The following is a 12406-nucleotide window of genomic DNA, read 5'->3' on the forward strand; positions in this document are numbered from 1 at the left end:
CATTTAAACACTCAGGGAAGGGTTAACTGACCCAAACTGCACTGTGGAACCTTTCACAAATCAGAAAGGGACATTTAACCACTCAGGGAAGGGTTAACTGACCCAAACTGCACTGTGGAACCTTTCACAACTCAGAATGGGACATTTAAACACTCAGGGAAGGGTTAACTGACCCAAACTGAACTGTGGAACCTTTCACAACTCAGAATGGTTAATTTAAACACTCAGGGAAGGGTTAACTGACCCAAACTGAACTGTGAAAGTTTTCACAAATCAGAATGGGACATTTAAACCATCAGGGAAGGGTTAACTGACCCAAACTGAACTGTGGAACCTTTCACAAATCAGAAAGGGACATTTAACCACTCAGGGAAGGTTTAAGTGACCCAAACTGAACTGTGGAACCTTTCACAAATCAGAATGGTTAATTTAAACACTCAGGGAAGGGTTAACTAACCCAAACTGCACTGTGAAAGTTTTCACAGATCAGAATGGGACATTTAAACCATCAGGGAAGGGTTAACTGACCCAAACTGAACTGTGGAACGTTTCACAGATCAGAATGGGACATTTAAACACTCAGGGAAGGGTTAACTGACCCAAACTGCACTGTGAAAGTTTTCACAAATCAGAATGGGACATTTAAACACTCAGGGAAGGGTTAACTGACCCAAACTGCACTGTGTAACCTTTCACAAATCAGAAAGGGACATTTAACCACTCAGGGAAGGGTTAACTGACCCAAACTGCACTGTGAAAGTTTTCACAGATCAGAATGGTTAATTTAAACACTCAGGGAAGGGTTAACTGACCCAAACTGAACTGTGGAACCTTTCACAACTCAGAATGGTTAATTTAAACACTCAGGGAAGGGTTAACTGACCCAAACTGAACTGTGAAAGTTTTCACAAATCAGAATGGGACATTTAAACCGTCAGGGAAGGGTTAACTGACCCAAACTGAACTGTGAACGTTTTCACAGATCAGAATGGGGCATTTAAACACTCAGGGAAGGGTTAACTGACCCAAACTGAAATGTGAATGTTTTCACAGATCAGAATGGGGCATTTAAACACTCAGGGAAGGGTTAACTGACCCAAACTGAACTGTGAAAGTTTTCACAAATCAGAATGGGACATTTAACCACTCAGGGAAGGTTTAAGTGACCCAAACTGAACTGTGGAACCTTTCACAACTCAGAATGGTTAATTTAAACACTCAGGGAAGGGTTAACTGACCCAAACTGAACTGTGGAAACTTTCACAAATCAGAAAGGGATATTTAACCACTCAGGGAAGGTTTAAGTGACCCAAACTGAACTGTGGAACCTTTCACAAATTAGAATGGTTAATTTAAACACTCAGAGAAGGGTTAACTGACCCAAACTGCATTGTGAAAGTTTTCACAGATCAGAACGGGGCATTTAAACACTCAGGGAAGGGTTAACTGACCCAAACTGCACTGTGAAAGTTTTTGTAAATCCGAATGGTTAATTTAAACACTCAGGGAAGGGTTAACTGACCCAAACTGAACTGTGGAACCTTTCACAAATCAGAATGGGGCATTTAAACACTCAGGGAAGGGTTAACTGACCCAAACTGAACTGTGGAACGTTTCAGAAATCAGAATTGGACATTTAAACCGTCAGGGAAGGGTTAACTGACCCAAACTGCACTGTGAAAGTTTTCACAAATCAGAATGGGACATTTAAACACTCAGGGAAGGGTTAACTGACCCAAACTGCACTGTGGAACCTTTCACAAATCAGAAAGGGACATTTAACCACTCAGGGAAGGGTTAACTGACCCAAACTGCACTGTGGAACCTTTCACAACTCAGAATGGGACATTTAAACACTCAGGGAAGGGTTAACTGACCCAAACTGAACTGTGGAACCTTTCACAACTCAGAATGGTTAATTTAAACACTCAGGGAAGGGTTAACTGACCCAAACTGAACTGTGAAAGTTTTCACAAATCAGAATGGGACATTTAAACCATCAGGGAAGGGTTAACTGACCCAAACTGAACTGTGGAACCTTTCACAAATCAGAAAGGGACATTTAACCACTCAGGGAAGGTTTAAGTGACCCAAACTGAACTGTGGAACCTTTCACAAATCAGAATGGTTAATTTAAACACTCAGGGAAGGGTTAACTAACCCAAACTGCACTGTGAAAGTTTTCACAGATCAGAATGGGACATTTAAACCATCAGGGAAGGGTTAACTGACCCAAACTGAACTGTGGAACGTTTCACAGATCAGAATGGGACATTTAAACACTCAGGGAAGGGTTAACTGACCCAAACTGCACTGTGAAAGTTTTCACAAATCAGAATGGGACATTTAAACACTCAGGGAAGGGTTAACTGACCCAAACTGCACTGTGTAACCTTTCACAAATCAGAAAGGGACATTTAACCACTCAGGGAAGGGTTAACTGACCCAAACTGCACTGTGGAACCTTTCACAACTCAGAATGGTTAATTTAAACACTCAGGGAAGGGTTAACTGACCCAAACTGAACTGTGGAACCTTTCACAACTCAGAATGGTTAATTTAAACACTCAGGGAAGGGTTAACTGACCCAAACTGAACTGTGAAAGTTTTCACAAATCAGAATGGGACATTTAAACCGTCAGGGAAGGGTTAACTGACCCAAACTGAACTGTGAACGTTTTCACAGATCAGAATGGGGCATTTAAACACTCAGGGAAGGGTTAACTGACCCAAACTGAAATGTGAATGTTTTTACAGATCAGAATGGGGCATTTAAACACTCAGGGAAGGGTTAACTGACCCAAACTGAACTGTGAAAGTTTTCACAAATCAGAATGGGACATTTAACCACTCAGGGAAGGTTTAAGTGACCCAAACTGAACTGTGGAACCTTTCACAACTCAGAATGGTTAATTTAAACACTCAGGGAAGGGTTAACTGACCCAAACTGAACTGTGGAATCTTTCACAAATCAGAAAGGGAAATTTAACCACTCAGGGAAGGTTTAAGTGACTGTAAGTGCAGAAAACGTGTGTCTTTTATTTTGTATTTTGCGCGTACATTTCCAGGTGTTTGGTCACATGGGTATTAGTGGGTATTTACCTGGTAGCGCTCCCTGTCTTGTGGAAACACTGTGTAGAGAGGGGGTGAGTGGCAAGGAGTGCTCACTTTCAGTTGACGTTTGCACGTCTGTATGGTTATTTGTTTACATGGATTTGTGTCAGTACGTACTTTAATGGTTCGAGCGTGGACAATCTGTTACCTGTAAGAATAAACCATTGGATGTTACGGATGGAAACGCGTCACGAATCTTTCCTGCTGCTTAGCCTCTCAGCGGCTATAGGTTGCCGCTACACTTAGTCAACTGAAACTACACTTTGGATTATACGGAAATGGGGAGCGGCTGTTCCTGCACACTGCATGTTGTAGCGGACGCGCGTCGCGAAGTGGATTGACGGACACGACGCACATACAACAAAGGAGGTATGTCAGCGTTTTTACTGGAGTGTGGCTGTATTGCTGTTGTGGAAGACGCTGTTATAGTGTCACGTTGGATTGGCGCTGGGTTGAACGCGCTTTGTATTGCTGTTGCATATTTATGAGCTCTCGTGTGCTGCCTCGTTACGTTCATTCATTGTTTGGCTCTGTGAGCGCGCTGTTTTGAAACGGAGCTCACATTGTCCGTTGCGTTGGAGAATGAACTCAGAGGATATAGAGCACGCTGCTGATAGCAGGAAACGAGAGTATAAACCCACAGCAAAAGCCCTGATGGCTAAACTCGAAGCCTTGCAAAAAGATCGCAAGAGTAAAGTGAATAAAGTAAAGAGTACAATTGGGTCAATGAAAGAGTTGATGATATGTGATGACAATGCATCTCAAGTGTGTTCAATGCTGAAAACGATACAACTGCTTATGGATGATGCATCTGTGTTACATAAAAAAGTATTGCCTCTACTACCTCCTGAGGAACAAATTATACAAAACGAATGGTTTGAATCAATTTTGAAATCTTATAATGGATTTGTGGATGATGTTCAACAATGGATGAATGATACTGGGAAATCTAATTCCTGCACTGCTCTATCTGATACCCATGAGCTCAGGGTTGAGGAAGTAGCTGTAACATCTCAAGGGGTTCGTTCATCTGGTATTTCACACTCTGTTGACGTGGTGTCCACAACACATAATATTCAGCTTCCTGATGCACATCAACAAGCCACAATGGAATCTGAGAACTTTGAAAATGAAGTTGAACCTATGGACAGCGTTTCAAATATAAGCAGTAAAAGATCTGGAGTGACAGCCAATGGATCTCGTTCAAGCCGATCTTCCATTTCTTCTACTCGTCTTAAGGCTGAAGCAGAACTGGCTGCTTTATTGGCCTCTCAACAAATGCTGCAAAGGAAACATGATTTAGAGGAACAAGAGGAGCTATTGAAGAGACGGAGGGAAAAATTGGAGTTGGAAACTAAATTAGCAGAGTCAATGGCACGAGTAAAGGTGTATCAAGATGTGCATTCTGAATCTCATTCATCTGTTGGTAGAACTGTGTCTAAATCTCTTCATCCTGGGGCGGAGTCATTTGTTCCTTCAGCCAGTGGGCCGGCAGCATCTGTGTCTATGTCTGTACCGCGTACATCGCATGTGGATCACATGCAAAGGATGTCAAAGTATTCCCTATCTCAGCCAGTACAACAACAATCAACAAGATCTAAAATTAAACCATCACAATCTGCATTGCCTAATACAACATCATTGGATAATCAGAATATTGGACATGCTTATGGGTTAAGACCAAGTTTTCAAAATGATGTGAGCCACGCAAGCATGCTTCAGCTTATGGGTAAGCAAAATGAAATTGCTAATTTATTGGTTAAACAGCATAACTTGTCTTCGCTTCCACCCAGAGAAATACAGTATTTTGATGGAGACCCATTGCGCTTTTATGAGTTTATGCGCACATTTGAGGAAGTGGTGGAAAAGAAGGCAGACAATCTGGGAGATTGTCTGCACTACCTGGAGCAATATACACGGGGACAGCCGAAAGAACTTGTTAGAAGTTGCAACGCTATGCAAGACGACCCCTTCACAAGGTTACTTAAGAGCAAAAGCATTGCTTAAGGAGAACTTTGGTAATGAGGTAAAAATAGCTTCATCATATATGGAGAAAGCTCTTTCGTGGAAAGCTATAAAATCTGAAGATGCTAAGTCCCTACAAGAGTATGGTCTTTTCTTAAGGAGTTGTTGCAACGCTATGCAAGACATTCACTATATGAACGAGTTGAATCTTACAACTAACATGCAAGTCATTCTCTCAAAGCTTCCTTATAAACTTAAAGATAAATGGAGAGTCGTTGCATATGAGTTAAAGGAGCGACGCCACATTCAAACCACCTTTTCGGATGTTGTTGATTTCATTGAGAGACAAGTAAAAATTCTATCTGATCCTGTGTTTGGTAATATTCAGGATGTCTTGCCTGCTGGAGGTAGGAAGATGAACATCAAAGCAAGTCAGCCAAAAGCCAGAAGCAGTTTTGCGACCACTATCACTGCTATGCCTGAAATGAGAGAACACCGTAAGATATCACCTAACAGAATCTGTCTCTTCTGTAGCGGTCAACATACACTGGATGTTTGTAATAAACTTACCAAAAAGGGTCACAGGGAAAAGATGAACTTTCTGATGACGAGAGGAGTTTGCTTTGGATGCTTGGATACAGGACACCTCAGCAGGGACTGCAAACAGAGAAGTATTTGTAGCATATGTAATCTTAAACATCCAACTCTTCTCCACATTTATCCTCACGAGAAGGTAGACACTTTGGACAAGAAGGCAGAATCCAAGTCAGCAGTAGCCAGTGCTATGGTCTCGCTCCAAACCAGTGGTCTTACTGGGGCTGGTAATGATAACTGTGCGTTATCTATCGTTCCAGTATGTGTTAAATCGAAAATGGGAAACAGTGTGGTGATGACGTATGCCTTTCTTGATTCCGGAAGTTCTGCTTCTTTCTGTACGGAAAGTTTGATGAACAAGCTCAACCTTCCCGGAAAGAAAGTTAATATTCTTCTCAGAACGATGAGTCAAGATAAATCAGTCGGTAGTTACGTTCTAAAGGACTTGGAGGTTTCTGGGTTGAGTCAAGATTACTATTGTCCATTGCCTGAGGTGTATACACAGAAGATCATGCCGGTGACCACAGCAAACATTGCCTCTCAGAAAGATCTTGAATGTTGGCCTTATCTGAGTCATATCTGTCTACCTACGATTAATGCTGGCATTGAGCTTTTGATTGGAGCTAATGTTCCAGAAGCATTGGAGCCTTGGGAGATCATACAGAGTCAGAATAATGGCCCATATGCTGTCAGGACCCTGTTCGGATGGACTGTTAACGGACCACTTAAAGGAGTAGACATGAATGGAGATGATGCTGCCAACCAGCTTCCGGTGACTGTGAATAGGATTGCAGTAATGAAGTTGGAAGAATTGTGGAAGCAGCAATTTAAGGCTGATTTTCCAGAGACTGCTCATGAAGAAATGGTAGGAACATCTAAAGAGGATCAGCAGTTTATGGATTTTGTGTCCAATTCAGCAAAACTGAAGAATGGTCATTATTACATCGGTCTACCACTCAGAAGTGCTGAAGTAGTCATGCCTATGAACAGGAGAATTGCAGAACAACGAGCTTTAACTCTTCTGAAACGGTTTAAAGTGAATTCTTCCTTTCATGCAGATTACACCACTTTTATGGAAGATGTGATCCATAAGGGTTATGCAGAAAGAGTACCTGCGGCTGAACTGGAGAGATGTGACAGACGTCTGTGGTATTTACCCCATCACGGTGTATATCATCCCAAAAAACACAAGATTAGGGTTGTGTTTGATTGTGCAGCTTCCTATCAGGGTATATCACTGAATAGCAAGCTTCTACAGGGTCCAGACTTAACCAGTTCACTGGTGAGTGTACTTGTACGATTTAGACTGGAATCTGTTGCTCTGATGGCCGACATTGAAGCCATGTTCCACCAAATTAGAGTTCACCCAGAAGACTGTGATCTCTTGAGATTCCTGTGGTGGCCAGAAGGTAATGTAAACGGCAGTCTGGAGGAATACAGAATGGTGGTTCATTTATTTGGGGCTACATCATCACCAAGTTGCTCAAGTTTCGCATTGAGGAAATGTGCAATGGATCATAAGGATCTATTTGACCCCAAGACAATGGATGTTGTTCTCAATAATTTTTATGTGGATGACTGCCTCGTTTCAGTACCTTCCGAATCAGATGCTGTGCAGCTGTACAAGGATCTTACTAGTATGTGTGTTAAAGGTGGTTTTCGTTTAACGAAATGGACGAGCAACAGCCGTGCTGTATTGGGTGCCATACCTGAGGATGACAGAGAGAAAAAGGTAAAGGATCTGGATTTGGATCATGACACTTTGCCACTGGAAAGAGCTTTGGGAGTGCAATGGTGTGCTGAATCAGATGCCTTTCAATTCAAAGTGGTAGTCAAGGATAGACCTCTTACCAGGAGAGGAATTCTCTCGGTGGTCAGTTCCATCTACGATCCTCTGGGGTTCTTGTCACCTGTGATTCTGTCTGCCAAGAGGATACTGCAAGATCTGTGTAAAGAGGGTATTGGATGGGACAATGATATTCCTTTAGTGTATGCTCAACGCTGGATGAACTGGCTGGATGATCTGCATCATTTAAAGAGTTTTGAGGTCAGAAGATGTTTGAAGCCTGATGGGTTTGGTGAAGTAACTTCTGCTCAAATGCACCATTTCTCGGATGCAAGCGAGCAAGGATATGGGGTGGTTACCTACCTGTTGCTTCATAATGACCAACAACAGGCATATTCCACCCTTCTGGTAAGCAAGGCAAGAGTTACACCAGTGAGATCCATTACAATCCCTCGCCTGGAACTTGCAGCTGCCACTCTTGCAAGCCGTATTGACAAGATCTGGATGAAAGAACTCAAGATGCCCTTCCAGAACTCTGTTTTTTGGACTGACAGCACGTCAGTACTCAAGTACCTTCGAAATAGGACCTCAAGGTTTAAGTGCTTCGTGGCTAACAGGGTATCTGAAATCTTAAATGTTTCTGATGTTGCACAATGGAGGTACGTGAATTCGTCAAGCAATCCAGCAGATCTGGCGTCTAGAGGAGCAAAGGTGGATTCATTTTTGAAGAATGAGATGTGGATTTCTGGTCCCACATTCCTCGTTCAGCCACAAGAAGACTGGCCAATGGACCCCACCGATAGGGACGCAATACTCTCTCATGATCCTGAGATTAAAAGGAGTGCTTTGGTAAACACGATAGAAGTCAATGAAAATTCTGACCCCACATCATGTCTCTTTGATTACTTTTCCTCTTGGATCCAAGTAAAAAAAGCCGTAGCATGGATCCTTCGTGTGAAACAAATCTTGATGGACCGTAGCAAGGAAAGGAAACGACTGCAGGCTTCTCTTATTTGCTCTGATAAAGACCTAGATCAACAAGAGATGATTATTAATCAAGAAATGCAGAAGTTTAAACCTACTGTTCGTAAGGACTTACTTTCGCTGGAAGAGTTGGAAAAGGCCGAAATGGAAATCATCCGACTTTCTCAAAGTAAGAGGTTTCCGGAGGAACTAAAGAGTCTACGGAAGTGTGGAGTAGTTAAGCGAAATAGTCCTCTTTACAGTCTTAATCCAATACTTCAGTCTGATATCATCAAGGTTGGTGGACGCCTTGATAACGCATTGATCCCTGAACACTCTAAACACCAAATCATATTGGCAAAAGACTTACACATTTCCAACCTAATCCTGCGTCAAATTCATGAGGAAGTGGGACATAGTGGACGTAACTTCATGTTGGCGAGTCTTAGACAACAATATTGGATCCCTGGAGCTAGCGTAGCCATCAGAACGTTTCTATCAAAATGTGTCGTGTGTCGAAGGTTCAACGCAATTGCAGGTCATCAACAGATGGCTGATTTGCCTCACGATCGAGTCTCCGCAGACAAACCACCCTTTACTCATGTTGGACTGGATTGTTTCGGCCCTTTTGAGGTAAAGAGAGGAAGAACCACTCTAAAGCGCTACGGAGTCATTTTCACCTGCTTGACCATTAGAGCTGTTCACATTGAAATGATTGCATCACTGGACACAGACTCATTCATTCATGCACTCAGACGTTTTATCGCTCGACGAGGACAAGTGGCCGAAATACGTTCAGATAATGGAACGAACTTCGTCGGGGCTGATCGTGAATTAAAGGAGGCGATACAAAATTGGAACCACAGTCAGATAAACGATTTTCTTCTACAAAAGAAGATAAAATGGACTTTCAATCCTCCTACCGGTTCACACCACGGAGGGATCTGGGAAAGACTCATCAGATCGATAAAGAAAATACTCAACTCCATCCTTCGAGGGCAAAGTTTGAATGAAGAAGATCTTCATACTCTCTTGTGTGAAGTAGAGTCCATACTTAACAACCGACCAATAACTAGATCATCTTTGGATCCTGACGACATGGAAGCTTTAACACCTAATCATCTTCTCCTTCTAAAAACAAAGTTTACATTACCACCCGGATTGTTTGAGAAAGAAGATTTGTATGCTCGTCGGCGATGGCGTCAAGTTCAGTATTTGGCCAACCAGTTTTGGAAAAGATGGATTGGCGAATATCTACCTCTATTACAGGAACGACAAAAGTGGGTGGCAAAGACACGGAACTATCAGTTGGGAGATGTTGTTCTGATAATGGATGAAAACGCACCTAGAAGTTCCTGGATCATGGGCAAAATTATCCACACGATAGAGGACAAAAAAGGATTCACACGGCAAGTTAAGATCAAGACTATGAGTACCTGCTTGACCAGGCCAATTACCAAGATTTGTCGTCTTCTTGAAGCCGAGGAATTTAAAGATTAACTATGACTGACATTTGAGAGCTCTCAACTGATCCTTTTGACTTGACTTGTTGACTTTGACTTGATTGAATTACTGACTTTACTGACTTAGACTAGACCTTTACATTAACTTTACTCGGCTACGAGGATGAACTAAATGAACACTTGTGTGATTGGACATTTTCACATGCATGCATTTTTCACATTTAAGCACTTTGTAAAAAAAAAAAAATGAAAATCATGTATGACAATTATGTAATGAATTGTTCATATCTTTATTATGTCTTTGATTATTACAGGTGTATTGTGTAATAATCAGGGGCTGGAATGTAAGTGCAGAAAACGTGTGTCTTTTATTTTGTATTTTGCGCGTACATTTCCAGGTGTTTGGTCACATGGGTATTAGTGGGTATTTACCTGGTAGCGCTCCCTGTCTTGTGGAAACACTGTGTAGAGAGGGGGTGAGTGGCAAGGAGTGCTCACTTTCAGTTGACGTTTGCACGTCTGTATGGTTATTTGTTTACATGGATTTGTGTCAGTACGTACTTTAATGGTTCGAGCGTGGACAATCTGTTACCTGTAAGAATAAACCATTGGATGTTACGGATGGAAACGCGTCACGAATCTTTCCTGCTGCTTAGCCTCTCAGCGGCTATAGGTTGCCGCTACAGTGACCCAAACTGAACTGTGGAACCTTTCACAAATTAGAATGGTTAATTTAAACACTCAGGGAAGGGTTAACTAACCCAAACTGCACTGTGAAAGTTTTCACAGATCAGAACGGGGCATTTAAACACTCAGGGAAGGGTTAACTGACCCAAACTGCACTGTGAAAGTTTTTGTAAATCCGAATGGTTAATTTAAACACTCAGGGAAGGGTTAACTGGCCCAAACTGAACTGTGGAACCTTTCACAAATCAGAAAGGGTCCTTTAACCACTCAGGGAAAGGTTAACTGACCCAAACTGAACTGTGGAACCTTTCACAAATCAGAATGGGGCATTTAAACACTCAGGGAAGGGTTAACTGACCCAAACTGAACTGTGGAACGTTTCAGAAATCAGAATTGGACATTTAAACCGTCAGGGAAGGGTTAACTGAACCAAACTGCACTGTGAAAGTTTTCACAAATCAAGCTCAATATAAAACAAGTGTTTTTGTAATCCAGCGGTCTGTGTGTTTATTATAAATTGATGTTAAACGTGAAAGAACGGCTATTTTCCAAATTCCTGTCTTGTGAACATACCAAACCGTTTATGGACATGAGCTTTGCTGTGAAAAAATTCACAAATCAAGCAGGTCAAGATGAAGCTGGGTTCAGTCTTCTAAGTGACCGACTTTTGGAGCTATACGCAATTTAAAAATAAAAGTCAGTATAAAAAAAATAGACCGGAGGACCGCGTCACACGAATTCACAAATCATGAATAACGAAATGAGATATTATTTGCATGCCTACGACACCGCACGGCGGTACCATAGTCAAAAGAATAAAGAATATCAAACCGCAAAACTATCTTTACTCCGGTCCCGGACTCAGCTTTTGCTTTCTCCAGTCGCCGCCATTCATTGTGTGCGTGCTGGTGATGTTACATCTGACACTGAAGCTTCAAAGCGCGCATCGAGTACGCAGCGCAATCTCCCACGAAGCTCCGTGCCGGTTGCCGGGGCGCACACTGTTTTCAGAGAAACACGTGATCAACGGAAACCGAAGCCTCACTACTAGGCTTGAGATGCGCCTTGCCTCTGAAATGTAGAGATGTATGCGAGAGTAGGCGCTGCAGTGAGGAGAGGAGGAGTGAAGAAAGTGCAGGCAAGACGGATGTCGCGGGATTCACGCTCGTGCACGGTGTTGGTAATACACTGGATGTAATTGAATGCTGTTGCTTTCATATTAAAATAAATATAATGAACAAGACACCCAAAGTACTTGTTATTTAATTGCATAGGGGAGAGCGGGGCACAAAGTAACGCTTTTTGACTTTCTCAGTTTGTGTAAATCTACTTATGGTTCAGAGTATTTATTTTTTCCCACATGTCTAGTACAATTATGTGGTTTTGTTTTATTAATACAGTATATACTTTTTTCTTGATATACCCCGAAAGAATGGAAGTGAAATGTGACAACATGCCCCATAGCTGGGGTACATTGTAACATGTGAGGGGCACATTGTAACATGACATATGACAGCTTAAAATGTTATCTGATCTAATAAACAAATATACAAGACAAACTAAAATATTTTCTAAATAAAATACAATTAAAAAACTTTTTCATATAAAATAATGACAGTTTTTAATAATTAAATATAAACTCATTTTTGAGTTTTGACTACGAAACACATGAAAACACAGCTATACAACATAGTTCAAAACAAATAAATAATTAGTAATTTCTGAACATTGACTCTCAGTCTTTATTCACCTTTTTCTCACGTTTTCTCAATAAAATTAATAAAAGTATATAATATAATAGCATATTTCTAATAGGGGCACATTGTAACGCAGT

At 41.6% G+C, this 12406-nt stretch overlaps 1 protein-coding gene across 1 annotated transcript in view; it reads right to left on the bottom strand.

Moving 5' to 3' along the window:
• The window catches only part of LOC311088251 (uncharacterized protein), a 114155-nt gene that overhangs the window by 39230 nt on the left and 62519 nt on the right, over positions 1-12406 (bottom strand). The gene's annotated exons all lie outside the window — the stretch shown is intronic.

Source organism: Abramis brama (assembly GCF_963993115.1).
Source record: "Abramis brama genome assembly, chromosome: 1".
NCBI lineage: Eukaryota > Metazoa > Chordata > Actinopteri > Cypriniformes > Leuciscidae > Abramis > Abramis brama.